The sequence below is a fragment of the Phascolarctos cinereus genome, unplaced genomic scaffold (genome assembly GCF_003287225.1).
Source record: "Phascolarctos cinereus isolate Bilbo 61053 unplaced genomic scaffold, phaCin_HiC Scaffold_726;HRSCAF=1367, whole genome shotgun sequence".
NCBI lineage: Eukaryota > Metazoa > Chordata > Mammalia > Diprotodontia > Phascolarctidae > Phascolarctos > Phascolarctos cinereus.
This window is the reverse complement of record NW_027556098.1, coordinates 271,286,543-271,298,643: the sequence shown is the minus strand read 5'-3', so window position 1 is coordinate 271,298,643 and position 12,101 is coordinate 271,286,543. Positions and strand designations below refer to the sequence as shown.

The following is a 12,101-nucleotide window of genomic DNA, read 5'->3' as shown; positions in this document are numbered from 1 at the left end:
AGATCCGAGGCAGACATTTCTGACAGTGAGCACCTGTTACTAGTTACCAATAAGAATGACCAGAGGTGTTTATAGAATTTTTTTTTCTGGAGTCTTTAAAAACAATCTAAGGCCATCTCAATCAAACAATCAATAAGTACTTATTAGGTGCCTGTGAGGGGCCAGGAACTGTATTAGGAGTGCAGGTACAAAGAAATAAAATTAAACAGTCCCATCCATTGAGGAGCTTACAATCTAGTCCAGGTATGCATGCATATAAGTTTATGTAAAACATATCACATACAAAATAATTCGGGGAGGACAGTGTTAACAATTTGGGCGACCATGTAGACAATGGCACTTGGGTTGAGTCTTGAAGAAAGTGAGAGGTTCAAAGAGGAGGGAATGCATAAAAAGCAGAGAGGGGTGTCAACCAAAAGTGAAAGGTAGAGTGTCATCCACGGAAACATTAAAATGGCCAGTTTGATTTAACCATACTACATGTCAACATGAGTAATTTATAATAAGGCTGAAAAGACAGAATGAAGCCAGATTATGAAGGGCTTTAAATGCCACACAGAGGAATTTATATTTGGTCTTATAGGTAATAGGGAGCTATTGGAGTTTATTGGGAAAGGGACTGACATGGTCAGACTTGCAATTTAGGAAAATCACTTGGGCAGCTGTGTGGAAGATCAATTTGAGTGGGGAAAGACGAGGCAAAAGGATTTGGTAATAAATTAGAACTCACAGGAGTCCTACCTGGGGCTTAAAGGATGGATTAGATGATCACTTCTAGCCTCAGGATTCTAGAATTCTATGACACATCATAAAACTGACATGAACTCATCCCTTAAGCAAAATATATAGCCAAACCTTAGGGACAGCATGCCCATCCAGGACAGAGTAGTCAAAACAGATTTTTAATATTTAAGAACAGAGTACAACAAAAATGCCTGGAAGATGTAGAGAGCTTAAATAAGCAAAGCCCACCTGAAAAACTACCAAGATTAAGTTTTCCTATTTAGGTTGAAGGTAAACATATTCACAGATGCTTTTATATACACAAACACATACATACATATATATGTGTGTGTGTGTGTGTATGTGTGTGTGTGTGCGCGTGCCTACATACATAGATTTAGGTAAAAGATCCACTGGTGTTTTAATGAACAAAATGAGCTAGATCATTACATTTTTCTCAATGAAGAGACAATTTTTGTTAGAAATGAAAGTATGGCTCAGAGCAAAGGAAGGAAATGTCTAAATTGGCAAATGAACCCCTAAGCACAAGCATCGTCCTTTTATTCTGAAATAGGAGGAAGGGCAATTTCAAAGAAACCAGGGGTTGAGATATTCTTCTGCACAGGTAAATTTCACTGGGCATCCTGTATTCATTCCCCTGTCCTGTCCTTAAAATGTTCCTCCAACCCTTTGAATCCAGCATCCTTGTTATCCACATTCTTTAGGAACCAATGAATTCCTTTACTGTCTCCTCTCCTCTTCTGATCTCAATCCAATTCACTCTTCAGTATCTTCCTGTGCTCCTTCATTAACCTCTTTCATTGTTCCCTATGGGTTTCCTATTCTATTGTGAGCAAATGCCCCTATACAATCAACCTTCTACACTAGCAATGTCCTCATCTCTGGGATTTAACTGAACCCTTACTTTCCCTAACAAAAACGACTTCCCTTCAATGAGGTTCACTCCCCTTCCCCATTGCTGTTCCAAACTTCTACAATGATCACTCGGCAGTCTCTCCTTTCTCAAAATGAACGCAGTATAAGCCATCTCTTCCTTTCCTCAATGCCTTCAGCACCTATTTTACCATTTTTTCTTCCCTTTTAAACAGATGTTCCCTGAACACATATCATTAGTTCTAACCATTCATTTCAACACTTGCTGTACATTTTTCAATTCCTTGCATTAAAATCTTCATTTCGATGTCTAGCCAGTATGTCAAACATTTTAATGTGACTCACATTAAAACTATCTTCTCTTGGATGTCCATTAGTTCAGGGATGGCTGAACAAGCTGTGGTATATGATTGTTATAGAATATTATTGTGCAGCCTGGTTTCAGAAAAACCTGAGAAGACTTTTATGAACTAATGCAAAGTGAAGTGAGCATAACCAGGAGAAAATTGTACATAGCAACAGCATTACTGTATGATGATCATCTGTGAATGACTTGGCTTTTCGGATTAATACGATGATCCAAAACAGTTCCGAAGAGCATATGATGAAAAATGTTGTCTACCTCCAGAAAAAGAACTGAAGGAGTCTAAAGTCTAAGTGCAGATTGAAACACAATCTTTTCATGTTCTTTCTTTTTTCTCTTTCTTTCTTTCTTTCTTTCTTTCTTTTTGCAACTGGCTAATGTAAAAATATGGTTTGTATGTACAATTGATATCACATTTTTAGGGGAGAATTTGAAACCAAAAAAATTTTAATGCTAAAAATAAATAAATCATAAATGTATTTAAAAACATATATCCGCTCCCTTTACCCTACCAAATTTACCTCCTTTTCCTAACCTTTTTATTTCTATTAACAACACCAACATTCTTCCAATTTTGCAAATTCAAAATCTTCAAATTATCTACTGCCTCTACTTTCTCCTAATATCCATTTCCTCATGAAGTTATAGTGACTGTATCCCAAATATCTCTCAGATATGTCTTCTTTTTTCTGCTCCCATGATTACAACTTTAATTCAGGCCACTCCTTCCTTTGGCTTGGACCATTGTAATGGTCTTATAGATAGCTTCCCTCCCTCCAGTCTCTCCCTGGAGCCCTCAGATCCAACTTGTCTGGTACTACCAGGATAATCTTCTTAAAGAACATTGTCATGCCACCCTCCTGCTCAAAAACCTCAATTCCTCCTCATTTGCTTATTTAATAAATTCAAAGCTCTTTATACTGGTCATTCAGGCCATCTTTGCTCAATTCCCAACTGATCTCTTTTGATTTGTGTTCACTTCCTACTTCACATATACCAGTCAAACTAAATAATCCACCATTCCTTAAATATGACATGTGCCTTTGCTATGTTTCCCATCTTGAATGATTTCCCCATATGATTCCTGGATGCTTTACACTTAGCAGCTGCTTAAATTTTCTTGCAAAAAATTTGTTGTAAAAAAATTTGTTGAAATGAAATTTCTGACTGATGGAATTACATCTAATCTCAAATGCCCAGATCAAACATTACATCCTAAAATCTCCAACTCGGAAACCACTTCAAAGGGAACCTTGTCTAAAGTATACCTAAATAGGAATCTTTTTTTAAAAAAATAAATCCCCAGCAATGATCATGAACCCTCTACTTGTAGACCTTCATTGATGGGGAACTCAGTCTCTTCATTACTGGGCAGTTCTAATAGGAGGTTTTCTTTTTATCAAGATGAAACCTGCTACTTTGCATCCTATTCCTACTGCTCCTAGTTTTGCCCCAATGCTCTAAGCAAAACAAATCTAGTCACTATTTCATGGGATGCCCCTTCTTCAACTTTAAATACTTGAAATCAGTTAATATCCTTCCCTCACTCCCTATACCAACCCTGCACATCTTTATCTTCTCCATGCTAAACTTATCTAGTTCCTTCAACCCATCCTCATATGGAATGGTTTCTAGGCTTCCAACATCCAACTCTTCCTCCTCTAATGTTCCAGCTTATCAATTTCCTGCCTAACAATGACACTCAGGGGCAGAGCCAAGATGATGGAGTAAAAGCAGTGACTTGCTTGACCTCTCCCCCAAACCCCTCCAAATACCTGTAAAAATGGCTCTAAACAAATTCTACAGCAGCAGAACCCACAAAAAGACAGAGTGAAGCAAATTTCTAGCCCAAGATAAACTGGATGGTTGATTGGAAAGGTCTGTTGTGCTTGGCTGGGAAAGGAGCTCAGTTCAGCATGGGCCACCCAGACAAAGACAGAGCCTCAGTGAACCTGGAGCAGGTCTCAGGGGACTGAATCACAGGCAGCTGTGGCAGTTCCCGTACTTCTCAAACCACAAATGCCAAAGACAACTTAGAAGGTCAGTACAAAAGGTCTGTCAGACCTCAGTGAGAGAGAAGCTCAGTCCAGTCCCGGCATAGCCCTGGGTCAGCAGCTGCTTCTGGAGCTCTAGGCCCACAGACAGAGGGGGAAATCGAGTGGCTAATCAGAGGGGGATTGCAGGGATCTCTTTGCTGGTGCTGAGGAGGATTATTTTGCTATCCTTGTGCTTGGATCTGGGTCGCAGTCCTGGGTGGAGGTCCTGGGGCGAGGAGAAGCTTTAGCATGGTGGAGCTTGTGATGGCAGTGAAGAAAGAATCCTACTTACAGTGCCAAGGCAGAAAAGAGTGCTTATGGTCACTCATAGACCAGAGCACAGGCCAGGAAAGAAGTAAACACCTCGCTGTTGATCATACCACCTTGGAAGAAATGAAAATTTATAGGTCCCTAGAAGTATCTCTGAAAACAGCCGCACAAAACCCCTGAAGACTGGGACAGTACATTCTCCATACTGGAAGGAGACCCCTACCTTAACAAAGAGTTTAATAGTCAAGTAAATGGCTGGGACCATGCGCAAACATCACAAAAAGAAGTCAGACCATAGAATCTTACTTTGGTGACAAAGAAGATCAAAACACACAACCAGAAGAAGACAACAAAGACAAAGCTCCTACATCCAAAGCCTCCAAGAAAAATATGAATCAGTCCCAAGCCATAGAAGAGCTCAAAAGGGATTTTGAAAAGCAAGTAAGAGAAGTAGAGGAAAAACTGGGAAGAGAAATGAGAGTGATGCAAGAAAATCATGAAACTAGTCAACAGCTTGCTAAAGGAGACCAAAAAACAAAACTGAAGAAAATAATACCTTAAAAAATAGTCTAACCTAAATGGCAAAAGATGTCCAAAAAGTCAACGAGGAGAAGAACGCCTCAAAAAGCAGAATTGGCCAAATGGAAAATTAAGTCTAAAATCTCACTGAAGAAAATAATTCCTCAAAAATTAGAATGAAGCAAATGGAAATTAACAATTTTATGAGAAAAATCAAGAAACTATAAAATAAAACCGAATCAATGAAAAAAATAGAAGACAATATGAAATATCTCATTGGAAAAAACAAATGACCTGGAAAATAGATACAGGAAGAGATAATTTTAAAACTATTGGACTACCTGAAAGCCATGATCACAAAAAAAAAAAAAGCCTAGGCATCATCTTTCAAGAAATTATCAAGGAAGACTCCCCTGATATTCTAGAACCAGAGAGTAAAATAGAAATTGAAAGAAACCATCAATCACCTCCTGAAAGAGATTCCCAAAGGAAAACTCCTAGGAACATTATAGCCAAATTCCAAAGTTCCCAGGTCAAGGAGAAAATATTGCAAGCAGCCAGAAAGAAACAATTCAAGTATTGTGGAAACATAATCAGGATAACACAAGCTTTAGCAGCTTCAACATTAAGGGACCAAAAGGCTTGGAATATGATATTCTGGAGGTTAAAGGAGCTAGGATTAAAACCAAGAATCACCTACCCAGAAAAACTGAGTATAATCCTTCAGGAGAAAAAATGCACATCCAGTGAAACAGAGGACTTTTAAGCATCCTTGATGAAAAGATCAGAGCTTAATAGAAAATTTTACTGTCAAATACAAGACTCAAGAGAAGCATAAAAAGGTAAACAGGAAATAGAAATCATAAGGGGCTTATTAAAGTTGAACTGTTTACATTCCTACATGGAAAGATGATATTTGTAACTCATGAGACCTTTCTCAGCCTTAGGGTAGTTGGAGGGAATATATATAGACAGAGGGCACAGGGTGAGTTGAATATGAAGGGATGATATCTAAAAAAATAAAATTAAGGGGTGAGAGAGGATTGTACAGGGAGAAGGAGAAAGGGAGAGGTAGAATGGGGTAAATTATCTCACATAAAAGAGAGAAGGAAAAGCTTTTACCATGGAGGGGAAAAGGGGGAAGGTGAGAGGGAATAATGAATCTTACTCTCATTGGATTTGGCTTAAGGAGGGAATAACATACACACTTAATTGGGTATGGAAATCTATGTTACCCTACAGGAAAATAAGGGGGAAGGGGATAAGAGAGTGGGGGGGATAATAGAAGGGAGGGCAGATTGGGGGAGGGGGTAATCAGTAGCAAACTTTTAAGGAAAGACAGGGTCAAAGGAGAGAATAGAATAAATGGGAAGTGGGATAGGATGAAGGCAAATATAGTTAGTTTTTTACAAGTGGCTATTATGGAAGTGTTTTGCATGACTACACATGTATAACCTGTACTGAGTTGCTTGCCTTCTCAATGAGGGTGGGTGTGGGCCGGGAGGAAGGGAGAGAATTTGGAACCTAAAGTTCTAAAAACAAATGTTAAAAATTGTTTTTACATGCAGCTGAGAAATAAGATATACAGGCAATGGAGTATAAAAATCTATCCAGCCCTACAGGAAAAAGAAGGGGAAGGGGATAAGGGCAGAGGTATAGAAGGGAGGGCAGATCAGGAGAAGGGTTATTCAGAATGCATGCTGTCTTGGGATGGGAAGAAGGGGAGACAAGGGGAGAAAATTTGGAACTCAAAATCTTGTGGAAGTGAATGTTGAGAACTAAAAATAAATTAATTAATTTTAAAAATTGAAAAATAAAAAACAAATTTAAAAAAATAAACGTGACACTCAGAACTGATGAAATACTCCAGATTTGGCCTGACCAGGTAAGAGTGCTATGATACCATCAACTTCCTCACTCTGGACACTGTTTTTAATTAATAACAATAATGATGATGATAACAGCTAGCATCTATGTAGTGCTCAAAGGTTTGTAATAAGTTTTACAAAGATTGCCTTATTTTATCCTCACCAAATTCCTGGTAGGTAGAAACTATTATTATCCTCATTTTATAGATGAAGAAATTGAAGCAGGTTAAGTGACTTGTCTATAACCATGAAGCTATTAAGAGCCTGAGGCTGGATTTGGACTGAAGTCTCCCTGACTCGAAGTCCAAAGCTCTATTCACCGTGACACTTCCTAGCCTTTAACGTAGGCTAAGCTAAAAGAACGTTTGTTGGCTGCCACTTCACAAATTGAAGCATATTAATTATACCCGGATCATTTTCACATGAATTGTTGCTGAATCATCTCCCTCCACCACCTTCACCCTATACTTGCACAGTTGATTATTGTTTCAACCCAAGTATAGAATTTCAAATTTATTACTATTAAACCTTTTTCTTCTTAGAATCAGCACATCTTCCTAGCTTTTCAAGATTGTTTCAGATCCTTATTACATGTTTTCTGTCCCTCCTGGTTTCAAGTTACATGCTGTCATCCATATCATTGCTAAAAAATGTCAAATAGAACCAATTTAAGAATCCTAAAGAACTCCACTTGAGACCTCCTTCTAAAGCCATTAATCATTACTCTTTGGAATCCACCTAACTGTACTAACGGTGAAGCTAGATTGCACAGTGGATAGTGTTAGTCCTGGAATCAGGAAGAGCTGAGTACAAATCCAACCTCAGACATTTAATAGCTGTGAAACCCTGGGCAAGTCACTTAACCCTGTTTGCTTCAGTTCCCTCATCTGTAAAATGAGCTGCAGAAGGAGATGGCCAACCACTCCAGCATCTCTGCCAAGAAAACCCCAAGTGGGATCATGAAGAGTTGGACACGACTGAAAAATGACTGAACAACAACAATAAACTGTACTAATGTAACCCTGGCGTCTGGGTCTCCTGACACAAAAACAAAGTGACAGTTCTGGGGACACCACTTGCAAAATCTCTTTGACTCTAACCAACTCCAAGGAAGCCTGAGAACTTTGGTGTCTGACTTGTTTTGAAATCTTTCTGGCTCGTGCCCCCATCCAAGGAAACACTGGGGAGTTCAGTAACTGGATCATTTTGCTTACCAAAGTAAGTCCTCAACATCTCTGCATGTACTCTGCCTTAAAAAACTTTAAACACAGAAACTGTCCTATTTACACCACAAGAAGATGGAAAGAACTTTTATAGACATAGTAGACAGACAAGAAAACCCTCAGGAATAAGAAAACAGACTTCTATCCAAGCCCATAAATAATCACAAAAATTCTCACTTCTCAGAGGGACCTCTACAATCCTTCAGACTTACATTCCTATCCAGTATACCTTTGGAAAATTTTGGGAAAAAATTTGGAAAATCCCAAAGACTCAACTAGAAAGTTAGTTGACACAATAATTTTAGCAAAGTAGCAGTACATAAAATAAATCCACAGAACTCATCAGCATTCCTATATATATACAAAACCTTGCAAGAAGAGATAGTAAAAGATATGTCATTTAAAATAACTCTAGACAGTATACCTTGAAGTTGTTAAAGAGTCAACCCTTCCCCTTGAACCTGAAAAGTGCACCTGAGTCAGGGTAGGGGTCCAGGTTTATCCCTCCACATTGTGGCTCTTAGCTTCATTGTCCCTGGCTTGTGGTCAGTCCTCTGCTTCTCTGTACCAGTGGTTCCATACTTTGTTGCTCTTTCTCCCCACTGAGGTCCTCCATCATTCCACTGCTAGCTCATCGCCCCTGTCTAACATCAGCTGCTTCTCCCTAGGTCCTGTGTGGATGATACAGCATCCTGCAGCACAGACCCTTGCTCCCTAAGTTCTCTGACTGGCTGTTCTTGCTTACCTCCATCTTTTCTAACATATCTATGTCTACATATGCTGTCCATGATCTACATGGTGTGGCTTATTCAGAAGCAGCCATTCTCTTGTACATGTGTCCCTGGAATCTTCTGCACATGAGGGGAAAGGCATTTGCTAGAAGTTTCCAAACCTCTACCTAATGCTGTGCTTCCTTCAAACTTCTCTGACTCACCCAAAAGTGCAGAAAGTTCAAGGATCTCCCCTGAGGAAACACCTTTTCCCACAACATTTCCCACAAGAAAAATGTCCTAGTTCCTTGTGAAAAAAGTTTCCATCAATCCCATGTCCCTAGCAGAAAAAGTATGAGCACCCTGAGAAAGCCAGTGCCCTGCTCCTTGGTACCTTTTGTAGGCTATGCAGTACATTATACAGCACTCTACAAATATATCATAATTCAAAGGAAGAGCAAGAAAGTTAAGAAGCATATGGGGGAGACATTGTGGGTGAAAAGGGTCTTATGCCGGACATCTTAGAAAGAAGGTTAATGAACCTTGGGAAAGAATGAGACAGAAGGTCTCCAGGAGGTAGCAATATCTTATCCAACCCAATGAACATTTATTAAATGTCTGCTGGAGTAACTAGGTGGAGCAGTGAATAGAGCACTGGGCTTGGAAATATCTTCCTGAGTTCAAATCCAGCCTCAGACACTAGCTGTCAGGAAGGCTCATCTTCCCGAGTTCAAATTGGCCTCAGACATTAGCTGTGTGACCCTGGGCAAGTCATTTAACTCTGTTGCCCTTGGTTTCCTCATCTGTAAAATGAGCTGGAAAAGGAAATGACCAACTACTCCAGTATCTTTGCCAGGAAAACCCCAAATGGGGTCACAAAGAGTCGGATACCACTGAAATGACTGAACAACAACAACAGAAGTGCCTACTATGTTCCAGGCACTGTGCTAAATGCTGAGGATAAAATTTGTGGATAAAACTAATAAATAAGATAGTCCCCGCTCTCAAGGGGCCTGCATTCTAATGGGGGAGGCAACACACAAAAGGAGGCAGGAAAGTGAAGTCAGGAGGACAACAGTGGATACCTGGCATGAAGGCACCTTGTTCTGTGGAGTTGAAACTAGGTAGAGCAGCAGATGCAAATGGACTGAACTGAAAGTCCAGTTTCTACCCTCTATAATGGAGTTTGGTACTCTACCCTCTAGTCCTCCAATCAGAAATCAGAGGAGAGGGGAGGCTGAGGGAGGTGGTGTCAATCAAGGTTTGAGTTAGCAAATTGCTAATGAGTTTATTCTGGGAGGGCCATGTGCTTCCTGCGAGTCGAAACCAGGTAGAACAGGAGATGTTAAGTGGAGTCAGCCTCTCCTTCAATAGCGGCCTTACACTGGGTGCAGGTCTCCACGTCCAAGCAACGCTACTAGCTCCAAGGCATAACTCCTGAGCTCCTGATAAGACTAAAAAGTCAGGCTGCAACTAAGGTAGATTTTCTCTCTATACAAATAGTTTTCAAGTTTGTAATGGTATCTTGAAATAACTCCAGGGAGCTATGACCCTCCTTACCCTCAAACAAGTCTCACCTCAGACACAAACTGACATTATTAAAATAGAAGACTCAGGCACAGAAATGCAGAGGAGGGATGGGTGATATACTGAGGGTCTGGCATAGACTTGATCTAGAAATTCGGGAGCTATGTGGTTTCAGTTCAGCTTTTTGGGCTCCATTTAAGTGTATTATTTACGAATACTGAGGGCAAATAAGAAATTGGCCCAACCACTGAGAACTTAATACTTGAAGGATAGGCCAACACAGGACTCTGTGAGGTTCCTAATTTAATGTTCCTTACCATGTCCTATTAGGCTTAGTCATCAAAGAGGACTCAGAACTCAATCAATCTGAAGTCCTCAAACCTGGGAAGGATAATCAGGGACAAAAGAAGAAAGTAACCCTTTCATGGGAATTGGGTCTCAATTTTCTTGTTTGATAATAGACATTCAAGGGTACTGGCTTCCACTTAATGTGTAATAGGAAGAACTCTCTCTTCTATCAGGGAAGGCTCATTGTTCTGATTTTAACAGTAGTATCCCAGGCAAAAAATCATTTTCCCCTTTCCTTTACATCTTCATTAAATAAGACTTTCATTGTTTAAAAAAAAGTGGAGGAAATTATGAAGGCAACTAATTCTGGACCAGATTCTATCAAGGAAGAACTGATTGCTGAAGTAGAAATGATAGAAACCTTGGGCAAAAATAAACACGCCATCTTATAGGGGAAATCTAAGCATAGATTTGGGGAGAATGGATTTCAAAGAGTTTAAAGAAATGATTAGTAAGATCTCTTGGCCTAAAACACTTCATGACATTAGACTCAATTGGAAAAGGATTCTCTCAAAAATGAAATTTTTATAGGGTAAATGCAAGCTATTAGAGTGAGGAAGAAAAGGAGAAGTTGCCTAAAGAGACTAATGTGGCTCCACAGGAAACTCACTGAGCAACTTGGATTAAAAAAGATATACCCTAAAGAAGGTAAAGGAAAATAAACAGAAGAGTAGATGCCCTTTAAGTGGAGTGTCAAAAACATTTAAGCTCAGAATCAACTAAGGTTGGTAATGAATTCTAAGGAAAACAAAAGATCCTTTTTTGTTATGCTCTGTGTTTATCTAGGTTAGGAACTTACCTCCTCAACAGGCTTCGGACGTCTCCGGCTTCAGCGGCACTGGAGAAATGACTCCACAGAACACCCCAAGACACTTTCAGAGTATATCTTTTATTGTTACATTTCTGACTACTAACGCGGCTCTGCTCTCTTCCGGGTACCTCCTTCTTATCCTCTCCCCGTCCACCTCTCTCCAGCCCTTCCCGCAGTAAGTCAATCATGTCCTGCCCCGAAAGCAAAGAGGATTCCTGCTTATTCATCATGTCATGAGCCGTTGCACGTGAGCAACTTAACTGACCTGCGCATCAGCTTAGTTACCACGTCTGCTCATTTATTTTGACATGCGCAGATCCACCTTAATACTCCCAGGCAATCATGTGCACTCCTGCAGGTAAGGACAGAGCCATCTCACAAATGACCCTTACACTTTTTTTTTTTAAACTCTTTTGGGTGAGGCCAGATATGATGGCTCTTACTTGTAATCCCTAACTGGTGGAGGCTAAGGCTGGTCTACCATTGAGCAGGGGAGTTCTGAGGGACAGTAGGGATAAAGCCAATGAACGTTCACCCTAAGTCAGGCACCAGTATGATGGGCTGCTAGACGTGGGGAGTTACTAGGCTGCCTAAGGAGGAATAAACAAGTCCAGGGCAGAAATAGAGGAGGTCAAGGGAATGGGATTGGGCTCATAAGTGGCTGCTGCACTTTCAACCAGGGCAAGATTTTGAGACCCAGTATCGAAAACAAAATAAAACAAAACAAAATTATATTGGGTGCAAAAGGAATATCAAAAGAATATCAAAGAAAATATCCTCAGGATAAATGTGATAAGTGATAACAGAT

At 39.9% G+C, this 12,101-nt stretch overlaps 1 long non-coding RNA gene across 1 annotated transcript in view; it reads right to left on the bottom strand.

Annotated features, from left to right (window-relative positions):
- Positions 1–11,613, bottom strand: part of LOC144454572 (uncharacterized) — a 31,067-nt gene extending 19,454 nt beyond the window's left edge. Inside the window, exon 1 of the long non-coding RNA XR_013483088.1 lies at positions 11,282–11,613. This is a non-coding gene — a long non-coding RNA (uncharacterized LOC144454572). The remainder of the gene's footprint in view (positions 1–11,281) is intronic.
- Positions 11,614–12,101: the final 488 nt, after the last annotated feature.